Consider the following 27,939-nt stretch of genomic DNA (forward strand, 5'->3'; position numbering starts at 1 on the left):
TGCATCACAGAAGACTGGCAGTCTGGGGATGTTTGTGCTGCCATACCACAGACCCTTTTATTCCTGGCATTTCCTGCCTGACATTCTTCTTTCAGTGTTGGAAAGTGTCTGTTCATAGCAAACCCAACGAGCTGCATGCACCATAGTCCTTGAGGTCTCCAGTCCCACGCTGGACCCTGCAAAGACCCAGGTGGGCTGGCATCCCACCTCTGACAGTGGCCACAATTGGTCTCTCTGTGAACAGACAGCACATCCCACCCCAATCTCCAAAAGTTCTATGCTGAGCTTAAGACCTGAAGGATGGATATCCCTTCCCTGAGCCCTGAGTCAGCAGTGAGAGCAAACAAATCTTTTCATTCCTTCCCATGTCTCCAAGCACACTCCTCACTTAACATATCCCCAGGGATTTTCCTTCAGGCTGGAGGCCTTGAGTTGTCAGAGTAGGTCAGGTTTGGGAAGACTTGAAGCTTGATTTCTGAATGAAGCAGCATCTGAGGCATAACTCAGCAGCTGTAGCAGCAGAATGGCTCTGTCCTAGTCAATGAACCTCCAGCAATGGATATCATCTGGGAATATAGCCACGGACAGCCAGGCTTGTGATGCAGTCAGAAAAATGTCCTCCTAGTACCAAGATGCCCTGGTTCTCCTTGAGTCCCAGCCTGAACAAGCTTTCAAGTGATTTCTGCAGAGCTGTTTGGTGCTTTAATTGCTAATAGAGCTGATCCTTTCTTAGGGAGAGAGAGGTTTGGCACTCGCTGGTGTTCATTCAGGGAAGCAAGGAGTGGTAGACACACACAGAGGAGGATGCAGTGAATATGGGGCAAGGAAGCTGAATTCCAGCTCTGTCTTGAGGGTATCAGACTGCTGAGCTCTGATATCCTCACTTAGCTTCACGCTGTTTGTTTTTCTCCCCCACCTCCCTTCTCCTCAACAATTAACTTTGCAATTAGACTTAATTATATTCAGTAGTTATTGAATGTGTCCTGTGCCCCAGTTGCTGCCGGTGGAGAGAGGCATCAGCAGGGGTGAAAGCTGCACAGTCAGCTCAGCAGACCGTTCAGCAGTGATTCACACATCCTCTGCATGGCTGGAAACAGGCAGCTCTCCCAAAAGACACGGTCCTGTGACTTCCTCACCCTCCTTCTCCCACTGAATTTCACCTTTCTGTCTCATTTGAAGCTTTTAAATGTCACGGAAACCTGGAAGGATCCCTTGAGGGGAGTTTCTTTTTCCCACCGTAGGGGGCAAGTCTCAGGACTTGTGTTGTGTAGCCAGGAGGGTGCTTTTGGAATGCATCATGAACCCCAGGCAGAGTCTTTGTTGGTAGAACACGCTGTCCATCCTCTCTTGGTCTCTAGGGCACACAGAGATCACCTCTGGAGCTGGCAGCCCTCAAAGCCAAGTTTTGTAAAAGCTTTTTCAGTGCCAAATATCTTGTGGTGTTATTTGACTTTCAAGTGTCCAGAAATCCAACACCCAGTAACGCCCTTGGAGTATCAAAGATGGAATTGGGAGTGCTGGGGATGAGAGGCTGAGCATGAATCAACCAAAAAACAGCCCAAATTGCCAAAGGGACCCTTGGCTGTTCCCACAGGGTGGGCAGCAGGTGAGGGGGGAATTCTTCCCCTCTGCTCAGCTCAGGTGAGACCTCACCTGCAGAGCTGCCCCAGCCCTGGATCCCAGCACAGGAAGGATGTGGAGCTGTGGGATTGAGCCCAGAGGAGGCACCAGGATGATCAGAGGGATGGAGCAGCTCTGCTGGGAGGAAAGGCTGAGAGAATTGGGATTGTTCAGCCTGGAAAAGAGAAGTCATGGGGTGACCTAACTGTGGCCTTCTGGAGTTGTAGGAAAGATACAGAGAGAATACTGACAGGGGCTTTTAGTCACAGGGCAAAGGGGGAATGGCTTCTAAAGAGAGTAGGGTTAGACTGGATATTGGGAAGAAATCCTTCCCTGTGAAGGTGGTGAGGCCCTGGCACAGGTTTCCCAGAGAAGCTGTGGCTGCTCCATCCCTTGAAGTGTCCAAAAACCAGGTTGGATGGAGATTGAAGCAACCTGGGACAGTGGAAGGTGACCCTGCCCATGGCAGGGATTGGAACAAGATGATTTCAAAGGAACCTTCCAGCCCAAACCGTTCTTTGATTCTTTGATTCTGTGATCAGTGTTATCAGTGACCTTCCTCTGCTCTGGGTAAATGATAATTAGTAAAGAGTGTGCACAGTGAGATTTTGTACAACACAGAGCTTCGTGCCATGTATCAGTAGCTGAGATAACAGCTTCTTCATCAGTCTCTTAACAAGTTATCTATTAATTAATTAATTCATATGACTGTTAGATTACTCTCATTTCCTCTTGGGAGATACGTAGCAGTTTTTCTTCAGTGGTGAGAAGTAATATTTCCAACCTGATGATGCAAAGTGGGGATTGCTTCACATTTTGGAAAGAAATATTTTCAGTTCAGAACAGCTCTGTGTGGAAGCTGCTGCAAAGGGCCAGTGGTTTGTAAAATCTGGGTACAGAAAACCTCTGAAATAGATGTTCCAGATCTTGGTGAAAATTGGATTTTGTTGATAGGAATTTTTTATTGCTGGAGGACTATCTGGTGAAATAAATATCATTAATTCTTGGTCCTGGATCCCCATAAATCCCCCAAATTGGGGTGTCAGATTAAATAAAATTTAAAGGTTCCTAGAGAATTCTAGAATGGCTTGGGTTGGAAGACACCTTGAAGCTCATCCTGTTCCACTCCCCTGCCATGGCAGGGACACTTTTCACCAGCCCAGGTGGTCCAAGCCCCATCCAACCTGGCCTTGAACACTTCCAGGGCTGAAATAATCCTGAGATAATGATTGCTACTGAATAGGAGGAAGGAGCTTTGCTATGAACATCAATCTGCTTCAGATCAGCTTTGCAATCTGCTTTGCTTTCCTTATAACCTCTTGATTTTACAGGAAAGTGAAATTATTTCTCTGATTTTCTGGTTCAGAGCCTTCATTCTGGGAGGACTGATCATTTTATAGCCAAAAGACAAATAGAACTCCCTGCAGCAAGGCAGAGACCTCCTCTTCTCCCAGGAATTTTTCTCCTAAGGAAATTTCCTCCTAAGGACAAGGATGGGAGGTGGAGCAATAGCAAAATGAAGCAGCAGCCCTTAAATGCCCGTTCTGTGGATAGAGAACATCATCATCTTGGGCTGCCAATGTAAATTAATTTTTAATGCGTAATACCTCCCTCATCTCTTTTTCTAGCTGGAACTTAACTAAACAATGCATCTCTCAAGACAAAAAGAGAGAAATCCCGGCCATTGGGTCAATTTTCTGGGAGCAGAGACATCAGTCAGACGCAGAACATTGACCATGCACTTCCTCGGGTGCTTCATTTGGGGAACCTTGGGGGAAAAGCTGAATCCCTCCATCTGCTCAGTGAGAAATCGTGCTGAGACAGACGAGGAGCCTGGCTCTTCCCAAAGAAACAGCCCCTCCTAGCTTCCAATTCGGCAGTGCATATCCTGCTTTTTCAGAAAGACATGGAATTGATGAAGAGAACAGAAATTCACACCCTGTTGCTCCTTCCTCATCCCTCACTGAGAATGAAAACTTGATTCTTGCTGAAAACTTCTTTTTTTTTTCTTTTTCTGAATCTTATTTATTTATTTATTCCCGTGCTTAGCAATTCAAACATTGGCAAAAAAATCCCAACAACAACAACAAAAACAAACAAAAACAAAACCAAAAGAAAAAAAAAAAAAAAAAGAGAGAGCGAGAAATACCCAAAACGTAACCACCACACATTACCACAGGAAAAGAAAAGCTGCAATTGCCATAAATAACACAGTGGGTCATGAATAATTCAAACCAAATATGGTTGTTATTGTAAGGAGTTATCACAGCTAATTATAGCCCATTGCCATCGTTCCCTCCAAAGCTCTGGCATTGATCACTGCAGGACATGCCAAATATTTCACTAAAACAAAATATTGTGCTTGATGCTTCCCTGTGGATCAGCATGTCTTTCACTAAGAGAGTTCATTGTTCTTCAGTGGCTTTTGCCCTTGGATCATGGTTGGAAAGAAATTAAGAAGACCTTTCACTTAACCAAATTGTTCATCTCCATCAGTCAATTGGTCTCTGCAGACCCTTTCCAATGTTGTTCCAACTCTCTGGGCACAGGAACAGCTCAGGCTCCACCACTCTGAGAAAATAGGGACTAAATTTCTAAGATTTTTCTTTTTTATTTATTTCTTATTTAATTCTCATGTTCTTTTAATATTCTGATTACTTTAAAAAAATCTCTATTCTCTTTGGAAAAGACTTGCATCCTGCAAAGGGATGAGGATTTATGCACATTGTAAAATAATATCTGTAAAGACATGTGGCTTCCCAGTTGGGTTTCCTTTGAGATTTGCTAGTGATCTGCAAAATTTCTGGGTTTGTACAAGACTTTACTGGTTTTAGACTATTGGCAAGCAGCAGATGTTGACTAGACATGAGCTTGGAACTGGAGATGTTTAAGGATTGAGCTCCAGAAAATCAGAATATGTCAGAGAGCTGCCTGTAAAAGAGATTTTAATGAGAATATTAATCATGAAATGCAACAAAGGAAGTACAATAATGTAATAGAAATAGTTCAGGAGAGAAATGCAAAGGCAGTATCATTTCTATAAAATTGACAGACAGGCAGGAAAATTACTGATATCTTTAGAAGTCTGAAGAGACTAAGGAAGGATAACAGATGGCCAGCCTGTAGGAGGAAATCTTTCCCAAACTTCAGTTGCAAGGAAATGAGGGTCTTATTTTACCTGCAAGTGGGAACTTTAGCATGAGCAGGAGTCCAGTGCCAGCAAAACACTGCTCCAGGGAAGAAATTGCCCATTGTCCAGCCTCTGACACAAGATTTACAGTCTGTTGTATTATTGCAAATAGTTATTGTCCTTGGTCAGACTAAACCTAACTTCCAGCCCATTCTGAAATATGAATCAATCTGATATTGCTGTGTGGTAGAGGTGGTAGGGTTTTTCCTTCCACACTCACCCCTATCTTTAATTCCTGACATCTCTTTTTTGGCCTAACTTTGGCTAAAGGCCTGAATCTGTAAGGCATAAAATTTACATTCCTAAAATCTACTGACAAATCTTTTAAAAACCTGGCATTGTTGTTATTTTTACTAATTCCACTTAACAATTCTGTGAACGCATTTCCTACAAGATTTTTTAATAAATTGAAGCGATTTCACATGCCTGCACAGCACATATTATGAGTTTGGTCCAGCATTTTGACTCTTAGATTCCCCCCTGTGAGGTCTAACAAGTGGCAGAGCGTTTGGGGGTCTGCTCCAAACTCCTCAGAGCTAAAGAAAATGCCTTGGTGTACCTGTACTGCTCCTCAGAGGTGGCACTGGACCATTAATAAGGTGTACTCCACTTTTCACCCTCTTCCACCCTTTTGAGCATTTATTTTGAGTGCTGGAAGGAGACCTCCAGGTGATTTCCTGATGTTTCTGGGACACAGAGGAATCTGGAATTGCCAAAATTGGTTGAGCTTCCAAGGTGACAGGTAGGAAAGTGTATTCTTGAAGGCAAGCAGGAGCCATCCTTATCTGCAGGAACAGGAGCAGCCTCTTTCCTTCCCTGACAACTCATTGAGCCCTTGCTTCCATTATTTGGGAAGGTGGGGAGTATATGAGATAAATGAATCCCATTAGATTCCTTCTAGATTATAAGTCCAATTATTTCACACCAAGAACTCTGTTTATTTCATAGTTATATCCCTGGTTTTGGAATAAAAAGGGAATAATCTCCAAAATGTTTTACGGAGAAGATAATCAGAGCAGTGCCTAGCTTTTTTTTTTTTTTTTTTTTTTCCTTTTTGAGTAGAGAGAAATCTCTGTATTGCAGGGAGAAGGAGAAAACTGTGCATGCATTTTGCATGAACAGGTTATTTGAGAACACGACAGCTATAATGAGAGAGAGATCATCTTGCTTGTGGCTGTACAGAGTGGAGGTCAGACAGCTCTGAATTAGCAGAGTCATTAATATTCTACTACAACATAAAGCTGGAAGGGACCTTCTAGGTCATCAAGCCAACCTTGTCACATAATCCCATTTGAGAAGAGTGGGTGACATTGGAGGCTCAGTAGTGGAGAAAATGCTTGTGGAGACAAAAAGTGCCAGTCACTGACTGAGTGGGTGGTTAACGTGGAGTAGGGATGAGGGATTTGTGAAGGGACTTGAGGGAATCACAAACCTGAGTGAGATATCTTGGAAATTGCCAGTGTTTGTACAGTAACTTCTGTAATCCTTGCTGGCTTTGGGGAGGAGAAGCTGGACTCTCCATTAAGAATCTCCTGTTATCAAACTTCACAACACAAAGAGATCCTGTGTGGATCAGTGCAAGATTCCAGGAACAGAGAAAAGAGAGATCTAACCTGCCTGCTCCTGGTGGCCTCAGTTCCTCCAGGAGCTGCCCAGCACTGCAGGGATCCCCCTCTTTGGGGTTGTCTTTGAGCTGGGAAAGACATAACTGTGACTGTCCCTCCAGCAGGGATGCAGGAGGCAGTGCCATGGAGCAGGGAATGGAGGTGGTAGCTTTTATTCCTGGGAATCCCACTCAATTCACATCTCAGCTTTGCCTGGGTAGAATTTCAATTCCTCTCTCCCTTTGTTCTCATCCATGGAACGTGCCAAGGTAATTACATTTTTGTGTCTCACAGGGATGTTGTGAGGTTTCTCTAATATTTATCAAGTGTTTGAAGAAGATCTTACGAAGGTGGAGTGCAAGTACCAGGAGCTCCTAACAGTCTTGATGAAATCCTTCCTTGGAGCAACGTAGACAAATTCAAATTAGAACCACGGCAAACATTTTTAACAGCAAAAAATTAATTAACTGCTACTGCAGCTTCCCAAGGGAAGTGGTAGATTTTCCATTGCTCAAAATGTCTAAGTCTGAGCTGCCTGTGGTTTTGAAAGACAGGTCCTAGCTCAGCTTCAAGTTATTTAGCTTCATACAGGAACCACTGGATGATGCAGACAATAGATATGATGTTCCTGTGGACTTACAGCAGTTTTATCACTGTATTTATTTGCCTTCACTCCTTTTCCCCTATTCTACCTGCTGTTATATCAACAGTGCACAATCCTGTTTCTATTTACACATAGAGCTCAGACTTGAAATAGAGAAGTGGTTTGGGAAACCAGGCTCCTTCACATCTTTATGAAGTTGGAAAGAACACATCAAAACTGGTTTGATTCCACCTTCCACTTCTGCCTCCCTGTGATATCTGTGGGAGATTTTGTACAGATTTCCATCCCAGGGTCACCACTTTGTGACCAGTGGGCTAGATCTAGAAAATATGGGTTTGGCCATGGATAGCATCCAAGGATCAACAGTTCCAGGTGTTTGGGCACGTTTGGCTGTGATTCCTTGTGCAGGAAGTCAATGCACCTGGTGACAAGAGTGTCTTGGCCCCATAAATCACACTCATCACCACTGCATACACAAGGCATTGCCAAAATCCACATAGGATTCTCTCTTCATCTCTGTTAAAGAGCTTAGACTGCCTTGTGGCGCCTCAAAACCAAATAATATAGATGTATAATAAAAAAACTTTTTTTTTTCCTTAAAAAATCAAAATGGTTCTCAAAGATCAAACGTGATTTGCTGCTTATGTCAAATTTGTAAAGAGAAGCTGCACCTGAAAAACTCTGCTTTCAAGAGAGGCATGCAAATAATCAAATGTTCAGTGCCTTTCAATGGGATGGATGAAGTCAAGTTTTAGGGAAGGGCAGAAGGCATTGTCGAAACAACAAATGAGTTATCCTTATAAATATTTTAAAAATGGTTATAAATGAACTATGATGAACCAGAGTTCAGAGGTGACCTTTGTGCCAGAAGGTGAGGAAAGAAAAGCAGTTCATCAAAAAGATCATGTCTGAAAAATTAATTTGACAGTGCTGATGGAGTGACTGCTCTTGTAAATACAATTTTGTTGGTTTTCAAAGAACCATTTGGTTTCCAGACACACAATTCAACCCTCTGCCAACTGGCAGCTTTGGTGTTTAAAAATGGATTGTGTCGAGACAAGGTAATACCCAGAGGCAAATGTTCTGTTATGAAAGAGCTGTACAGGTTTATATTGGAGACAAAAAAGGGGTTTGTGACTCTCAGGAGGCAGGGAAAGGCCAATCTCAGATCTCATCAACACCCTGAGTGCCTGCAGAAGTCAACTTCTGTCTTATGGCTGTATGGGCTGACTTTCAAAATGCATGAGCTTGGAGGATGGGATCTCACGTCCTTATTTCCATCATGTTCAGGCTGGATGGAGCCTGGAGCAACCTGCTCTAGTGGAAGGTGTCCTTGCTCAGGCAGGGGGTTTGGAACTGGATGAGCTTTAAGGTCTTTTCCAACCTAAACCATTCTGTGATTTTATGATCTATATTATGGGGGTGCTCAAGTAATTCTGCTGAATTTAACCTGAGATCACTTATAGATGAAGAGATTTCCTAACCAAATATATAGCAAATAAAGGTGTTTTAAAGATGTTTTGTGCTCCTTGCTGCTGGGCAGCACAGAGAACAGAGGACCCCTGAGGTCTCACTCCACAAAACCATTTCAGAGCCAGGAGGGCACATGATGATCTTCCATCTGTGTGGAGCAAAGCAGGGAGCTGCACTCAGCAGTTTCTGAAAGTCCCCTAACTCAGACCAAGCAGGACAATGAGATCCAGTCCAATTTCACATCTTCCAATGACAGAGGAGCATCTGCCCCTTCTCTGCTCCATTATCACAGTTTAGAACACACACCACACACACACACCTTTTATTTCCATTCTGAATTGCTATTTTTGTTCCATATCATGAGCTAATGCCAGGCTTTGTCCATGGAACACTGATGGCAATGGTGGGTGAAGGTCTTGGCTGGCAGCTGAGCCAGCCAGGTTGATAGAGGGGCTGGATATAACTTGGTTCCTGGTAGCATCTGTTCCAATCTCCCTCTCTTTGGGATCTTCCAGCATGGATGATGGGATTTGCCACATTCTCTCTTTTCCTTGTCTATAGCTTTTCTATTAGAGCCAAAGCCATCTCCATCCCTTCTCTCCTTGGCTTCTTTCCAGCCATCCCCCAGTTCCTCCTTGCATAGAAGATTTTTTGTCTTGAGCAGCAAAAAAAAAAAATTTGGTTTCATTGATTTTTGGTGCCACTTTTTACCTCTATGAATGTCAGGGAAGAAAAAGGGGAGATACTTTTTGCTTCACCTGTGTGACAGATAGAACATAGGTGTTGGTGTTGGAAGAAAAACTTCAGAAAGATTTCTGGTTGTGACTTAGAGTCATTTACAGTCCCATGATCTTGACTAGATTTTTGTGACAGGCTTTGTCCCCAGTTTCATCTCTTGAGACTTCCCATCCACTCACTTGTTTCCAGGTTTGTATAGTTTGATAAATTCAAGGGTTTGGTGACCATTCATTGTGACTCATGTGGACTGGCTGCCCTCAGCCTGCTTTCTGCAACTCCTTCCTCTGGGTTTTTTGCTCTTAAAATGGGAAAGATTGCAATTTTCCATGTATGGCTTTTCCTGAGATGGGTCCTATGGAATCGTTGTGGCAAAGGACACCTGATCTCCATCCATTCCAGCAAGGAGAAGTTATGCAGGCTGCAGACTTGATGCTGAGAGATGGGAACCTTGTTAATTAAAATGTCAGTGACTCAAATCCCCTTAAGGTGAGAGAGAGCTGCATTTTTTATTACCATTGCTGTTAATGATACAGTTGGCTGGTACCTTGTGGAGGCATCATGCATTTCACTTACCTTGACAAGGTCTGCCCACTCTGCCTGCTTCCTCTGTGCCTCATATATGACTTCAAGATAGTCATGAAATAATTCTGGAAATGGAGAGAAAAGGCGAAAAAAAAAATAGTGTTTTTATTTTTTCCATCCTCTTAGACTAAAACCATTCTTCAGGACAAGAGGGTGTATCCTCAAGCTGTGCCAGGGGAGGTTTAGTTGGACATCAGGAAAATATTTCTTCATGGAAGGGGTGCACAGGGATTGGAAGGGGCTGCCCAGGGAGGTGGTGGGGTCATCAACCATGGAAATGTTCAAGGGATAACTGGATGGGGCACTCAGTGCTCTGGGCTGGTTGACAAGGTGGGGATCAGTAAAATGCTGGACTCGATGATCTCAGAGGTCTTTTCTTAAGTAATGATTCTATGATTCTGTGATTATTCTCCAAATCTTGAACACGATATTTTAAATTCATATCAAGCTCATAAGAGGGGAAAAACAGCCTAGAGGAAAATGGACCTGCAGGCCAAGCAGGGAGGGGGTAAAGCTGAGAAAATAGAAGGTAACTACTCCAGGATGGGTTCCAAAAGGGTGGTAAGTGTCTTATGACTTGAATGTTCTGCTTAAAAACCTTAATTTGCTCCTGCACAATTGGAAGTATCAACTCCCCTGCCCTATTTCACCCTGTTAACTGTGATGGATGTTGTAAACCTGCCCTTCTCTTTATAGACATGGAGAAAAGGACTGTAAAAGGAAGGACTTTTAAAGTGTAATGGAAGGGCTTAAAAGCCGTGGCTAAAACTCTACCCTGTTCCATCAGGTACTTAAACACGCAGGGCCACACCCAGGATTCATTTAGAGCAACAAGCTCGCCAAAATCATTGAGCTGATGAGACTTGAACCCTGTTTTGCCTCTGCTGTGCCAAAGACAAAGCAATGAGCAAAGTGATGGAGGCTTTTTCAGGGCAGAAAACGCTCAGACTTTCAGCTCGGTGGCACAACCAGGAGGTGACACTTCTTTCACAGCTGCTTAAGCACCTGCAGGATCTGTAGCAGAGATTCCAGAGCTGCAGTGACTGCAAGCTCAGCTCCGAGGTAATGGGGCTTTTCTGGGCTGGAGGTACAAAATATTTCTGTCAGGACGGCTTCGATGAGTCAGGCTCCAGTGGCTCTGATTCCACCTGGGAGCAGTTCCCACAAAGGCCAGCCAAGTCATTAACAATCTATGGCTAATTGCCTGTTGTAAGAATGGCATGCAGCACCTTTGCTTTCAGATGAGCTCAGCTGGAGTCGTGCTGCTGGTTTTGGTGGATTTAGCCGGGATTTATCTGCTGTCCTGGTGCTGTCATTCGTGGCAATTCTGGTCACAGGATGAACCGGGAAACGCTCTGCTTAAAAACCTGGTTTTCTATGGCTCCTGGTGAGGAGGGTGTGCCATGGGATCCACGGAAAGTCCCCTGGCAGCTGTCACACATTCATACCTGCAAGAATCCCCTGAGCATCTTCTAGGGGATGACACTGCCTTGGGCTGTGCCAAACCCTGACTGAACAGTTGTAGTTGCACATTTAATTATTGGGAGAGGGGAGGGATCAACCCCCAGCTGCAGAGATGAGCCTGAGGAGAAAAGTGATGCAGGAATCAAAAAGTGGAGCAGGAGAAGGACCCCAAGATTGTGTCAGGGAGCAAGAGGGAGTTTCCAGGAGCGAAAACAATTTCAGAATTATCTTAAGAAAATTTCTGCACTGGCACAGCACAGAGCTGCAAGGAAACCTGGGTAAGTCCTTTTTATATCATGACACACTCTGGAAGCATCTTAGGCATGTGAGCATGGCCTACCTATGGCCAAAAATAGACTTATTAAATATTCCTGGACTTCAGCAATTCCCTGCCAGGACTGTGTGCATGGATACATCAGGTGTTCAAGGCCAGGTTGGATGGGGCTTGGAGCAGCCTGGTCTGGTGGAACCCACACTGAATGATCTTGAAGGTCCCTTCCAACCCAAACCATTCTGTGGCACCTTCTGTTGAATTTTTGTGGGGTTATTATCAATTCTGGTAATTAGGGAGAAAACCACGAAGCTGATATTTAGGGTATTTGCTAGTGAAAAGCTCTGCAAAGTTGTGACTTTGTAGCCCAAAGGGAGAGAAAGGGGTAATTTGTCAAAATTCTAAAAATTTCAAGTGTTTTATATGTATATATATATGTGTGTGTGTGTATGTATATATATATATAGTTATAAACCTCCAGAAGATATTTAATTATATCTAATTATTCTGGTTTCTTAATCTCTATTGTTAACCTTTTCCATGCTAGACATGTCCCGTGCATGGGAGATGAATAATTTCTGTTGAGTTGCCCACACTTGTGGAACCTGCTGCCGTGTGAATAAATAGTAACAAACACAGTGAATATTTCATTGGCGGGAAACACAGATTCTGGGAGGGAGAAGAGTTAATGTGCACTGGTTTTTACCCTCACACAAGAGTGTTTCTGACAGCAGGACTGTCACACACTGCCCAAGAAGGAGCAGGAGCAGCAATCTGTGCATGCTCTGGCTTATATCAACAACCATCGTGGCATCCAAATGGCTCTTTTTGCCTTTTGTGACCTTGAAAAAAAATAACATTCACCAAGGAAAAAGAATAAGTGAATGAGTGAAAATAACTAATAAATATATTGAAATCCTAATCTCTCAGTAGGGAAAAAAAAGCCAAATTGCATTTGGTCATTACCTGAGGTGGGCTACTCACTAAGGATTCACATTTCAGTGTGAACAGTCAAAACACTGGAAAAAAAACATATGGACAGTCTTCTCTGACCTGGAATGAGTAAAGGAACTAAGTTGTTGCCACAAATATTGTCCTTTCAGTGTTCTCTGATTGATAAGCATTATATGGTCTGACATGTATAGCATCAACAGGAGTCTCTTCACTAAAAGTTTGTCCAAAAATGTCTTGAGATACTCTGAGAGTAGAGAGAGTGGCAGCCTGCAGTGGATGCAGAGTCACAGAGCCTGTTTTCCTGCCCCTGAATCACAGCTTGCTTTGGGAGAGATGCACATGCCCTGCAGCAGCAGAGGAACCTCTCTAGAAAGCTGGTTTTGGACTGCTGCCTCATCTTCCTGCTGGACAGTTCCTCTCCTGGCCTTTTCAATCGCTGTCTGTCTCCTCTGTCCCTGTCCCTTGTGGGTTGGTTTTTGATGGATGGCACTGGCACGTCCAGGATGTGGTTTTCCCGCTGAGTTGATGGGTGACAGTTTTTAGGGTTTGGGTCACACACGCAGAGTACTTTGCTCAGGAGGCTGTCAGATTGGTATGAACTGTCAGACAAATGGCAGAGCTTTGTGTGTAATGATCCTGACAGCCTTTCCCTGGCTGTCACCGCAGAGATGGCTCCAGGACACACAAAGCAATCGAGTCCCTTGTCTGCACGATGTTCCCCCCTGCACCACAAGAACTGAATCAGACCTTTGGGCTCCCTGAATTGAAAAGAGAAGCGAGGTCCAAGATCAACCATCTGGAAAGAGGAACAGGAGGCCAGAGCATCACAATAGCTCTGACTTGTACAAATTACTGCTTTATACCTGATACTTTCCTTTTCTGCACGAGACATCCTTAAGGGGTGAAATGCCTTATGTGTCTATGGCAGGGCTTTGTTGGAGAAGAATCCTGCTCCATCCCCAGCCTCCTGAATGACTCAATAATTACTTTAACTGATTCAAGGCTCCCCCTCAACCTCCAACCACCCCCCTCGCCACCATTCAACTTCAACACAAGACCACACTGTTTCTCGGTTTCCAATGTGCCCAAAGCTATTCAGGCCACTTGTTCCTCTCTGAATGGAGCTGACAGAGCTGCTTTTGTGCAGGGGCAATTTTGGATTTAATTGGAGACCTGCTGGGGGCAGGGCTGGGGGGTGGGGGAGGGAATGGGGTCACTGGGTCAGTGTTTTGGAAAGATCAACTCAAAGGAGAGTCCAAGGGGAAAAAATAAAAAAGGATGTGGGTTAGATGTTTGGAAAGAGGTTTTTCGTGGGATGTGTATGTAAGGGCAGTGCTCCCCACCTTCCAGAAATGACCATGGTACCTATCTGGGATCAGAAAGCAAACAGGGTCAGGCCTGGGGCAGATGGCCTTAACAGACATTTTGGATCCAGAATGACAGATCCCAGGGTCCTTTCTGCAAGGATCACAGGATAATTCAGGCTGTGGTGAAGGAGTCTTGATGTCGGAAAGGTCACTTGCTGCAGTCAGTCCCCTTAGGTCAGGCATTCATCATCCACATTAAAGGAGCTTTGCTAAATTCCCTTCTCCAGTTCTGCTCCCTCCCTGGAGATAAGTTCAGCTTCAGCCCTGTCTTTGCCACTTATGGGGCACTTATGGGTTCGTGCCAGAGCTGTGAATGCACCACAATAAGAAAAGACCTTTTTTCTAGCGAGGCACATGTAAGTCACACCATGCTTTGAACCAGAACAGTCCTGCTGTGTAAGGGGACCACAGGTCATAATCCACACGAAAAATGGAACTCAGTGAGCCAGCACAAAAGCTCTGTGACTCTCCTACTTCACTGCTCAGCTTCTTTTTTGGATGTCCCCACTTTCTCACCTGACCAAAAAAATATAAATTAAACTGGGCAGAATTGTATTGATTTTGCTGCAGAAAAGCCAATATAATCCTGGCAGAGCTAGACCACGACCCAACAGAGACTCAGTAAAGCTACACATGCAAAAAGAAACCCTTTCTTTTGGTTTCAAAAAACAGGTTGACATGACAATATAAAATAGGTGAGACTGCTCTGATTGGTTTAAAAAGTTCTGACCATCCCCTGTCCACAGCACACTGAGGTCACCTTCCCTCAGTTGTTATCAGTTCTGGTCCCTACTTCTCCACCAGTGATAGCTCTCAATTTGCTTCACGTTTAAAATGCCTGGGAGCACCCAGGAGAGGTGGGAGCATCTCCTCCTCAGCTGCTGCAGGTTGGTGACAAGTGTGGAGCTGACAGTGGCCTTGTACAGCTCAGAGACAGACACCTGCTGGGAGCGTGTGCTGGGGGGCTGATGCATAATTTAGGAGTGAAACAGCAATCGTGCTATTATCCTGATGGTGCTCTTCAAACCCTGACATCTCCTGCTCCCAGGAGGAGCAGGCTGGCACTGCTGACAGGGGGGTGACCAAGAGGAGCTCCTCGTTTTTTGTGGATGTGTGGCAGGGTGACCTCAATGGAGTGAACACGGAGTGAAAAGATGTTTAGTCGAGTTTCCTACACCCCTGGGAATTATGTTTCCAGACAGCATCACAACTTTCCTCTGCTCCTTTCCCTTACAAGCCTCTGGCTGCACGTCCCTCTGGGATGCCTCTGCTGCCGTTCCACATCATCCCTGTGGACCTCAGATCCAGGTTTCCTCTAGGGAAGCAGGGAGAGGTGTTTAAAGGTGTCAGAGACCTGTTGAGTTACATTTTCATCAGCAGCTCACCAGCCTGGCTCTGGCAGCATTAGTCAGACTGAAGTAACACAGAGCATCCTTTGCTCTATTCCCACCACCTACTTGAAAACAAACAAGGCTGACATTTATAAGGCTTTAGAAAGCCTGGGTTTAGCATTAGATCTGCTCTCAGATTCCTACTGTTCTCCTCTCCTTGACAGCTACTTCCTCTCATACTGCTTGTTTCTAGGATGGCAGCAGATAGGGATTGGTGACCTTCCCATGCAGGAGGCTGTTTGGAAGAGGTAAAAAAAAATATTTCTGCCCAGAGAAGCTGTGAATGCTCCATTCCTGCAAGTCTTCAAGGCCAGGCTGGTTGGAACTCGGAGCAACCTGGTGTAGTGGAAGGTGTCTCTGCCCATGGTAGAGGGGTTGAATGAGATGATCTTTGAGGTCCCTTTTCAACCCAAATCACTGATCTTGTGATTCTGCCCCCTCCCAGGTTGAGGTGAAACACGGGGCTGCCTCTGAGTACATTTCTGTTCTCAGGGAGTTTAAGGTTACTGCCCAGGCCCAGGATGCTGCAGTATTTTAAGCACCACTCCATAATGTTGGTTGCAAGAAAATAGGAGTGATCTGTGTCAGGCCACTCTCTGTCAGAACCTTTATTGGATATCCCTTTGGAGCACTACTCTGGGCTGTACTTGAAAATGCAGTGATAGAATCCTGGAATTGTTTGGGTTGGAAGGGACCTTCAAGATCATCCTGTTCCACCCCTCTGCAATGTGCAGGGACACCTTCCAATAGACCAGGTTTCTCAGAGCTCCATCCAACCTGGCCTTGGACACCTCCAGGGATGGGGAGGATGCTGTGGAGCATCTCTGGGCAACCTGCATACAAAGATGGCAGTGGGAAGAACTTTCTGGACCAGGGATGGATGTCTGGAATTCCTGCTAATCCATCCTGTGCTGATAGCTGTGAGACCTCGTGCTACTTGAGGCTGGTGGTGCTGATAATTAATAGCCAGGTACAGCCACATCACAGGTAATGAATGAACCTGGTCAAAGTGGGTAGTGGGTTCAAAGTCCGTGGTCAAGTTGGGCAAAGAAGAACAAATAAATCTGCTCACCTCCATCCTCAGACATCAGAGCAATCCCAGGGAAAATGATCCTGGCCTCTGTGCAAGGCAGACCATGACACAGGTCAGCACCTCAGAGGAGGCTCAGCATCCAGCATAACTCACTCTGGTAAACATCCTGCCATGCCATGGCTCCTGCAGACTCCAGCCTTGGCATCACCAGGGGATGCTGCTGCTCCCTATCACTGGGTCACACAGCACTGGACCCAGTCCCTGGAGTGGGAGGGTGTGGGGACACTCAGAGAGCAGCTGCTGCCAGCTCGGCTTTCTCTGCTTCACAAAAATCTGTGTTTGGCCAGTTCTTGCAAAGATCCCGGTGGCTTTGGATGAGGAGCAAGGGAAGAAGGATGGGATAGCATTCCTTTCTCCAAAACCTTCACACCCAGGACTCATAAACAAATCAGACTTTGCTAAGTATCTTCAGGAGAATGAGAAGCAGTGATGCTGATCCAAATTATATATTACAGGATCAATTATATATTGAACCTCCTAAAATGGTTTTGTTTAAAGAGAAACCATTCTGCTGTTAATAAATCCAATCAGCACCTGGATTTTCAAGGCTAGGATGTATCACCAGTGTATCTATCTCTACCAAAGACTGCAGGCTGTCACAGAAAGTATAATTAATGGACCTTTAGCCCCGTGAAGGTGTTTGCTGCTCTATTTATACCTCCTAAATATGAGTCTGGGTACACCAAAGCACGACCCCATCATCTCAACTAATATTCTCTCACTCAGATGCCGAGCTCTAATGTCCAGGCATAAGTATGAACAATCACCACAGCTACAATTGCTGTTTCCCAGCACTGCTCCATCAGTATTTAATCTGCTGCTTTATAGAGCACTGTAGGAGATCCCCAGAAAGGAAAACAGCTGCAGCCAAGTTCTGCTCCAAAAAGTATTTTCAATTGAGAGGCCTATTAATCCAGGCAATAGGCATTAAATGACGTAACAGTGAAGCTGGAGGGCTGATATGCCCTTCTACCCAGGGCAGAAAATATTTATTTTTATGCCTGGGAGAGCTGCTGCAAAAGAGAGCCCTACAGGAGTCTGAGAAATTTGTTCCAGGGTTTTTATTTTCCCTTTTTGAAGCAGCAGCTGTTGCCTTTATCTTTTTTCCTAAACCAATATGATGTATTTATATGCATATATAAATGTATTTTTATAAATGTATATATATTTGCATATAATACATATTCATTCATGCATTTATATATGTAGCTATATTTATACAAGCATTTATATGCACATATATTTATATTACAATGTATTTAATTTCTTTGGTTGTTGCACTAATTGGTTAAGTAAATATAGATGCATGGTGAGATTTTGGGGCTGTGCTGTTCAGGGCCACAAGTTGGACTTGGATGATTCTTGAGGGTCCCTTTCAACTCAGGATGTTTTGCAATTCTATGATTCCATGAGATGCCAGTGAAGTGAATATTTCAAGTGCAAAAGGAACTTGGAGATGTATTCCCTGTTTCTCCTGTATTCTCAGCCATTTCCATTCAGACTCTTTCATTCTTTGGGCTTGTAAAGAGAGACAAATCCTCCAAAGAAGGGTTGGAAGTGTCTCCTGAGCAAATGGTTGGTTTGACCTGCAGCTACAACTTACTTTTAGGAGCCCTGTGGGAAACTTGAAAAACTTGTTCCATGTCTCTATGTGAAGTCCAAGTCTGCAACATGGACAAAACATCTCTGAGTCCTTTCAATAAGAGGTGGTGGACATTAATTTTTGACTTGCAAGGGCTCCTTCAGAGCTGAGGCTGCCAGGTAGGAAATAATTTTTTTTTATCCCAAAGAACAGCAGCCAGTGATGCTTAAACACCAGAGAAAGGCAGGTCCTGCTTCATCCTGAGTCCATCTCACAGGACTTGCCCTGTTATGAGGACAGCTCAGTACAAGGTTAGTGTGAGTACTGCCAGAACTGTGAAAATAATTCTAATTCGAGAGTTATTCTAGAATCTAATTCTAGATTATTCTAATTCTACTATCTCTTAATTATTCTAAACTCTAATTCTTGAAGCTAATTCTTCTCTGATCAATTCCCCATCATTTTCTAAGCTACACCATCATAAATCCCTGTATCCTGGGTTTTTCTTTATGCACTTCTTACTTCCCATCAAGAGAAACCTGCAATGGGATGTTTGGTGTCCCACACAATGATTAAATTTAGGACCCCATTGGGTATATGATGTCCTGTTTTTTTCTGCTTTTTTTCTTCTTCTGCCATGTTTGAAGAGGCTGAGTAGGTGAGCTGGGAGGATATCAGTGTTTAGGGGTAGTATCAGGAGCTGCTCCCACCTTGGTGTGTTGGCAGGGAGTTCATGGTGATAACCTGTTCACCCAGCCTAGAACAGAATGTGTGAATGGTGTCACAGAATAGCTTGGATTGGGCCAGATGTCCTTTAAAGGTCATGAAAAGGGACATCTTCAGGTTGTTCAGAGCCCCATCTGACTTTGTCTTGAATGTTCCCAGGGACATGGAATCTACCAGCAATCTCTGAGCAACCTGGCCCAGCATTTCACCATCCTCATGGTAAAAAATTGCTTCCTTATATTTGGCCTGAATCTTCCCTCTTTTAGTTTAAAATCTCTATTCCTCATCTTATCACTACAGGCCCTACTAAAAAGTCTCTTCCCACCTTTCTTACTCTTTTAGGTTCTGAAAGGCTGCAGGAGGGTCTCCTTGGAGCCTTCTCCTCTCCCCAGAGTGGTGCTGAGGAGGATAATCCCAGAAACTCAGGATGTAGGGGACATTCTGGGCTGCTGGGTCATGTCCCACTTTTCATCCACCAGGATCCCTATGTTCTTCCCAATCCCTTCATCCCCCAGCCTGTATTGATACCAGGTATTGCTCCAGCCCACTGCAGGACCTTGCACTTGGCCCTGTAAAACACATAATTTTTGGTCTCAGTTTTTGGAAAGCTTGTGTTTGTGACCCCATTTCCTTCCAGGATCCCAATCACTGCTCTGATCCTGTTAAGTCCAACTTAGCAGACACACATGATTGGTTTTTGGAAATAGAAGCAGCAGATGAGGAATAGCTCTCTTTTTGACTCATTGCTCCTGCTGCAATCTGTATCACAGGAGGCTTAAAAAGTTATTTTTAACTCTGTATAATGGTCACTTCACAAAAGAGATGGATTCAGTACTTTAATAAAATAAGATAAATAGACAGCAACAAATAGCAGAAAGCTGAAGTAATGAACTATTTCACTGGGTTGTCGGGTCTGAAACTTGGTTTTTCTCTGCTCAGAATGGAAGCACAATCTTGTCTCTTCTCCTTCATCTCCACACTCCCTTCCCTTTCCTTTTAGACATCTTGATTCTTCTGCCTTCAGAAAGAAATCACTACTTCCTGAATTTGTTTTTATTTGTTTCCCTTTTGTGACTGCATCACCTGACAAATTTCCTTTCATCACCTGCCAGCTTCTTCTATAAACTTGTCCTTTAATCGCTGCTCAGAATCCTGATCAGCTTTTGTCTAAACCATTGCCTGGCTCCCAGTCCCTTCAAAACCTGCTGGCTTTAACAACATAGCATGACAAGAATATTATTTGTAAAGGTGTTTCTGATTCTGTGTTATGAATGAAGGTAATTCAAAGAGTCAAGTTCATTCCCCACCCTCTTGAAGGAATTAAAATTGCAATTTTTCGGTAGAAATACTGTCCCTGATCACATCTCCCTGCACACTGTGAGTCTGGCCAGTAAAGGACAGGGATTTTTTTTTTTCTCCTACCAGATACCTATCCATGGCTGCTCTTTTTTCAACTTTTAGCTGTATTTGAAGACTCTCTCTATAATCTCCCTATGTCAATTCCTCTACTTCCTCACTGCTTTGGTTCTTGGAGTTTTTGGTCACAGCAGAACAAACTCTGATGAATATTTCTGTCTAACATGCTGGCCAGTTTTCTGCATTGCTCAAACACCAGTGAGCATATACTGCTTGTTTTCCAGTAAAATGCCAGTTGGAATTGCAGCACCAATTCTTCTTGGAGTTCTTGTACATCTCAAATGTCCAGAAATCACACAAATTGACAGTGACAGAGTAGTCATTGCTGTGCCCCATCTGGAGACTCAGTCACACGTGGTGACTCTTCACTGATTCCATTTTCTAGATTACTACTGCCTACTTGGGAAGCATTAAAACTTGTTCTTATAGAAGTATCCACCTTGAAAACAGATAAAACTAGGAAATAGGGTGCCTACTGTCTATATCCATTGATCTCAGATCCTGTATTTGGAAGTAAACCATGTTTGAAGGATTTAAGATTAAGTGAGTATCTGCTGGAGAAGTTTGGTCCATCCTGGTTCAATTTACTGAGACAACTAAAAAGGGGCTGGAACTTCTCTTCAAATTTTGTGGAGGCTGGGCTCAGGAATTTTCCCCAAGAAGGTTGGTGGGATCACTGTGGGTGGAGGAATTGGAAACATGGCTACACACACACACTTTATGTGTTGACTGATCATGTGCCAACAAACACTGATCCATGCCTCTGATGTTCTCACACCAGAATATTTTGGTGGTGTGGGACTCATGTGTTTCATGCAATGCCATGAAAGCCATGGATTGATGGGAATCACTTGGAAGTGTCCAGGGCCAGGTCGGGTGGGGCTTGGAGCAACCTGGTTTAGTGGGAGGTGTCCCTGCCCATGGCAGGGGGTTGGAATAAAGTGATTTTTAAGGTCCTTTCCAACCCAAACCACTCGGTGATTCTGTGAACTTTTCCAAGGCCAGTCCTGCAGCAGTTCAGTGCCATGAATGCCAATTATGTGCCTGGCACATTTTCCAGCTCTTTCCTCCCACAGTCAGTATTGTCCCTTCCAAGGCCAGGCACAGATTGCTGCAGGTCACAGCTCCTGTGCTGGATGAAATCTTCATGGTTGTAACCTTTGGCCCATGAGGTGAGGCAGGACAGCTCCATTTTGAGAGCTTCACTGCTTCCCTGGAATTTCTTGGATCACATTTTCTTCCCAGGTTGTCTCCCAGGGCACAGCTTTCAGCTGCCAGTCATGTAAAACAGTGTCAGTCCAAACTTCTGTGCTCTGGACCAAAGCTGAACATGCAAATTTTAGATTTTCCTTGGCTCAGGATGTGAGTCATCTTTGTCCTTCCTATTGCTTGGATTGTAGTGGGTACTTCTGACTGGTCAGTTAGATTAAATCAAGAAATTTTGACTACTACTGCATCTTTTCTTATCAAGAAATGCATCAGTGCCATTGCAGATTCACAATTTATCTCTTACATTTTCCACTGTTTTGAAAGGATCCTCTGATTTTACAAGCAGAGCTCAATTTCCAGCTTGGTACATGGGAGGGTGAGGCTAAGAAGGAACCCAAGAAGTCACCCAATGCAGTCCCATCGCTGAGGAAAGATAAGCAAAAAGTAGAAATAAATTGTAACACATTTTGGGGTGGTGATTGGAGTGGTCTAATGACTGAACAATAAAACTGAGAATCAGCACCCTATAATTTCCCTTCTATCTCTCCTACTAACTAAGAAATAGAGCCAGAAACAAGTCCCCTTGTTCCCTATGTGTTCTTTAATGTGATAATATTACTGTCTCATGGGTGTGTTGTGATAGAAGAAACCTCCCTGTATGAAATGAGTCTTAGTTAAACCAGGTAGATGCAACCAGAAAACACGGGTCCATTTTTAAACAAATTATTGTCCCTGTTCACAGGGACAACTTAAAAGAAATCTGTAAATAGAATGTCCTGTGTAGAATTTCATATTGCCTTGTCTCTTACACAGCCTGTTTCATCTTTACTTAAAAATACCCCACACCAACAAAACCCCAAATTTCTGGCTAAGGGAGCAGAGGTAAAGTTAAAAAAAAAAAAAAAATCTGAAATTACAATTCATTCATTCATTCTGATGGTGCTTAGTGCCCTAACAAGCTTTGTACCTTTTGACTTTGTTTGTATTCGTTTTGAAAGACACACTGACAGCCAGAAGTTCAGGAACAATGCAATGTCTGAGGCCATCACCTTTCAGGAGGTTAAGAAAGAGAAGGGCCCAGCCATCCTTAAAATCCAGGACTCTGTGAATGGCTGATCCTTGTGAGTCATTTAAGAGTAATGTGTCCTGCAGGAATAGCTCAGATAGATAGGGACACACCAGCAAAGCAGAGAAGCACCTTATGGATGATAAAGTACAATAATTCAAGGCTCATTATGAAAGGAACCTGTATGGAAATAATCTCAGTTAAAAGCAGAATAAAAGAACAAAGGAATCAGCAAGTACCCAGAAGGGTCATGTAGGGCACTCTTCCTTGATATGATTAAATAGACGAATAAGTGAATAAGTAATAATCTAATCATAAAAGGGGCCAGGCAAACTCAGCACTAAACTATGAGACTAGGCAAGTTTTTCATTTGTGACCAAATGACCTCATATTTTTTCTATCTGCTTCTATTAAGCAGAGTCGTTTCTTCCATCAGCACAGTGGTGAAAAATTTCTCCAACTGTATCAGGGGAGAGAAGAGTAAATGGTTCCTTCTGGGGAGGAAGAGCAAGAAATTAATGCCCTGACATATTCTTTCCTAAAATCAACGAGAATTTTTCTGGTAATTTCAGGGGCTTGTTGGGGGAGGACTGAGTCCTGGGCAGAACAGGGCTGATCTATGATGGAAAGGATAAGTTTCTTTTCTGGAGGAGTCACAGGGAAGAATATCCAAAACTGAGACTGGGGAGTACATAGGTAAAAGAGGATGAGCCAAGTCTCAGTGCACAGGACCAAACATTGGCTCATCTGGAGCCAATCATGTCAACAATGTAAACCTCCAACTTCTGCTATGTCCATGGTCTGTAAAGCTGCCCTGCTCCCCTCTTGTTTGGACTGTAACAGGTCTGGTCTTGGTGGCATTGGGAACTCTGGGCTTATGTGACAGAGCAGAATGGCTCTGTAATGTTTTTATGGAGAGGGCAGATAACAGGAAACACTGGGATTTCTGAGAGAGTTGGGCCAGTTCTGAGATGGTTGGGCCTGTTCAGCCTTGAGGAGATGGCTGAGAGGGACTTGATCACCATCTGTCCCTGTCTGCAGGGAGGGCTCAGAGCAGGGACCAGACTCTGCTCCTGGTACCAGCAGTGGCACAGGAGGAACAGGCAGGAACTGATCCCAGGAAGTTCCACCTGGACATGAGGCAGAACTTCTTTATTGTGCAGGTGACCAATCACTGGAATAGATCATCCAGAGAGGGTGTGGAGTCTCCCTCCCTGGAGATATTCCAGCACTGTCTGCACACAATCCTGTGCCTGTGCTCTGGGATGGCCCTGCTGGAGCAGGGAGGAGGCACCAGATGACCCCACTGTGGTCCCTTCCAGCCTGACCCATCCTGTGATTTGTGATTTTACAGATCCCCTCAGCACTATATCTGCATCAATCTGGTGTGATCTGGCTGGAGACAGCTGGTCCCTGCTGCAGAACCTTTCATGGGAGACTCCAAAACATTTCTTGAGATGTTCTAAGGAAGGCTTGGTACCCATGGTGCATTTTTATAGAGCAGCCAAGGCACAGAACCAAGTGACTTAACCTGAAAGCACCCAGGAAGTCACAAACCTGGGGATCGAGTCAACACAGTTCCCAATCCTTTATCTTGTTTTGAAGAGTCCCATTCACATTTCTTTGACCTCCTTCTTTATTCTTGTAGAAGTAAGACCAGATTTTGACCCACTGGGTTTGCATGGTCCAAAACAGAAAAGCTGATGGCCCCCTAACCCAAATTTAGCAGCCTAGCATGGATGGCTGCATTTCTTCAGGCCTGCTCCAAAAGCTGGGGTGTTAGAAAGGTTCCTGTGGAAGTGATGAGCTCTGCTGTGATTTTTTTAACTTTCTTGAAGCTCAGAAGACTGATGGTTCTAATACTGCTCTCTAGTACTCAAAGCATTTGAAATGTTCTGTTCGTGGGCAACAGCAAAGAGTTTGTCCCAGGGTACAAATTTTGTACTATCAAAATAGCTGCTGCAAAGACTGTGAATTGGAGAATTTGGTACCATGCTGCTCAGAAGGAGGAAAGCACTGCTCAGAGGCTGCTCAGCCACTCGTTTATTTATAGAATAATTGATGGTTATTAACTAGTTAATTAATAAAGATTACATGAAGTGGAGGGGGAGAGGAACTTGAAATTTAAAAAAAAAGTTTGGCAGCTGTACTAGGTGCTGTATTATAAAGAACTTGTAAATGTGTGGAAAAAGAAGAGTGAATTAGATCAAACTGATCACCAGGGAACGAAGGAGCAAGACAAGTAGGGACAGACTTAGCAGGACAGCTCAGTGTTTAAAAAGGGAAACAAGACAATACCCTCTAACCAGCTCCAGCTGGTGAAAAAGATCAGGGCCTCACCTTGCAGGTTGCAAGTGGAATGTGAATTGGGTTTCCCATCCCCGGGGCTAATTCTGGCCGAGCAGATGCTCAGCTGAGTTCAGAGATTAAGTCAGCGTGAGCCAATCGACAGAGTGTGGAGGAGAGACTTCTAAAACTATTCAGAATAACAGGACTTTTCTCTCCTAGAGTTTTCTCTGCCACAGGATCACAAAGCATTGCATAAACCACAGTTGGCTAAGTTTTTTGATAAGGTTTTCCTTTCTTATTTGAAGGAGTGGGTAAGGGTTATTAGCTTTGTTCCACCAACGAGGAAACCAAGGCATAGAGAAGTCAATATCCCTCTACCCACAAATCCCATTGAAAGCATCCCCTGGCTGCTGAGAGCCATGCAACGGATTCTGGGAGACCTGCCAAGACAGCCAAGTGCCAGGATCAGTGACTCACATTATCGTGGGGGGATGAGAGATGATTTACACCAGTGCAGCTCGAGCAGTCGGAGCTGGGCTGGGCTGCTGCCATCAATGCAGACTGCACCAATGCTCTGTTCCCACTGCTCCCCCCAAAGCCAGAGCCTGGTGGCACAGCCAGGTGTGAAACCAAGCCCAGACCTTGAAACCACCACCATCATCTGCTCCTTGCTGGGCTTTGCACCCCTCATTAGTGGTTTGTCATCAGTCTCATCTGTTTTCCCTCACAGGCAGGATTATTGGAAATGTGATTGAGACGATTCTCGTGTTTTGGGCTTGGATGTTTATGGTATCTTATCAAAATTTACAGAAAGTATGACAGCACCTCTGGCTCCTTGCTAGAAGTGGGAAAAATGGCTCTCAGCTGAGCCTGCTTCAAGGCCTTTTAAAGCTAAACAAACCAATAAAAGTTTAACACCTACATTATTTATCCTTTTGACCCAATAATAGATTCCCATGACCCTTAGAGTGACATTAGACTGACCAACCAAAGACAACTGCCTGAGTTCAGTCAAGAAGATGGAAAAAGAAGATGAACAAAGAAAAAGACACCACCCAAAATTCTCCATCTTGTCCCGTATCTACCACTATACTGTAAAAACCTCAAAATTAAAACCCCATCACTCAGTGAAAAGACACACATCTAACCCACTACACATTTGTGATTTCTAACTCATCATTCATATTTACAAGCCTTCTCCAAGGTTTCAGCTCCAGAGCAGGGGGTCTGTGCCTGGAAGCACAGAAAGCTCAAAAACTCCAGATTCCTGAGATCCAACATCTCCTAGAAGTGATTCAACTCTCTTGGTGGGATAAATCACTTGGAGGAGGCTGCTGCCATTCTCTCTTGACTGCTTGAAGGCTCCCATGCTTGTACCACTCTTCCTTCCTCTGTGCGTCCAGCACTGTCAATATTAAAACCAGTAGTAAATCTTGTGTAAGTGCTGATTGTTGGAGTTAAAGTCCTTCATACTTTTACCACAGAAGACTTAGAAGAATGCAGATGTCTTATCCTGGGATAGTATCCAGCTCTGGGGTCCCTAGTGCTTGGCTCCAAGAATTCCCAAATCTCCTGAGTGATATTTTGACTCCCTTTTTGAGCAGAGTCTGTCACTGCCCACTGCTGCCATATGATGTCCCCAAAAGAAGCTATCTGGTGATGGAATTGGGTGGATACTAAAAGGAAGAGTCTGCTCCGAGGCCTCTGAATCAGCAGTTCTAGATCCTAAATAGGAAAGATGTGTTCACCCTAAATAATGTCTCTTCTTAAGATTTTATGGTAAAGTATCTTTTTAATCAGCTCTTAATGACCTGATGAGTTCAAAGTTTAGATTAGGATACAACTAATGTTGAAGAATAAATAAATAATTGTTTTTTCTATCTGCAGAAAAATACAATAGAGCCATGAGTCCACTTCACCTGCTGTAGGGGTAAAGGAGGAATTGTGGCAAAGAAAGGAAATAGGATATTTTTCTGGATTTACAGGACAAAAGAACCCAGCCATTGGTTTGATTGCAGTGCTGGATATCCAAATTAGACATGGCACAGCTTTTCTTAGATTTTTTTGTCCCCTTTGTCCTATTGCTGTGTGCCCTTGTCAAAAGTCCCTCTCCAGATGGGCTTGGCCTGGAGATGGAGTAGATCTCTCTGTGTGTTATCTGTGATTAAATGTTCTCCCAACCCAGGGTTGTTTAAGGACCTGGGAAGTTTGTTGTGAACTCTCCAGTTCCTAAAATAACATCCCTACATTATAGATGCCTCTTTTGGACGAACCTTTACCATGTTTCCCTGACTCCATCACAGCAAAGGAGCTCACTCTGGTCAGTCAGTCAGTAGCAGAACTTAGAAAATGGTTTTCCACTTCCACGTGCTTTTCCCCTGCATTGTAAATTTTTAGTAAGGGATTTAAACAAAGAAAAAACAGTCCCTTGAACAAGCTGTTGAACAGCTGAGTCTAAGGCAAATCACATTATATGTTTGGTTCATTAATTTTCTAGGTAAAATGTTTCTTGGAGGGTTTGTTTTCTGGCATATGCAATTTTTTTTCAGCACAAGCTCCAGGTGTTGATTGGTTATTGATTTCCAGGGAGCCAGCAATTTCCTGAAATAGCCCCTGGCTTGTCCAAGACCCTCTACAGAGGGAAGAAAAGACTAATAAAGGGGATTCTTTGGTGGGGGGGATGTTGATAGGGATCATAATTGGTCTTCATTACCAGTTCATCGACTGGTTTGTTAGATCATTAATCGCCTTTGGCTCTGATCTGGGCCATTAACTAACAAACTTGTCATTAGCTTTTGGAAAATGACCAGCACTTTTTTTAGGGTTATTGCACTGAGCAGTCGCTGCTGTTCAGTCCCAGAGGGTGTGAGGCAGGACCCTCCAGAGCACTGTTTGCCTGGTTCATTGCTGTTGTGAGAACGTCAAGCGAGGCTGTTTCTTTTTCAGGGATCAAAAGCTATCTAGGATGCTGGAGCACGGTGGTGGGTTTTTTTTTTAATTCCTTCAGCAGAACAGAAGACATTTTAGATTGGAAAACACCTTTGGAATCATCGAGTCTGACCATTGACCCAGCACTGCCATGGCCAGCACTAAACAATGTCTCTAAACCCCACATCTACACAGTCTTTTCCATCCCTCCAGGGATAGTGACTCAACCACTTGCCCTGGCACTTTGACAACCCTTTCTGTGAAGAAATTTTTCCTAACAGCCAATCTAAACCTTCCCTGGAGCAACTTGAGGCTATTTCTTCTCATTCTGTCACTTGTTACTTGGGAGAAGGGACTGACCCCCACTTGGCT

At 44.0% G+C, this 27,939-nt stretch overlaps 1 protein-coding gene across 15 annotated transcripts in view; it reads left to right on the forward strand.

Annotated features, from left to right (window-relative positions):
• The window catches only part of ADGRB1 (adhesion G protein-coupled receptor B1), a 279,870-nt gene that overhangs the window by 27,843 nt on the left and 224,088 nt on the right, over positions 1–27,939 (forward strand). The window lies entirely within an intron of this gene.

The sequence above is a fragment of the Sturnus vulgaris genome, chromosome 1 (genome assembly GCF_052056855.1).
Source record: "Sturnus vulgaris isolate bStuVul1 chromosome 1, bStuVul1.hap1, whole genome shotgun sequence".
NCBI classification, from domain to species: domain Eukaryota; kingdom Metazoa; phylum Chordata; class Aves; order Passeriformes; family Sturnidae; genus Sturnus; species Sturnus vulgaris.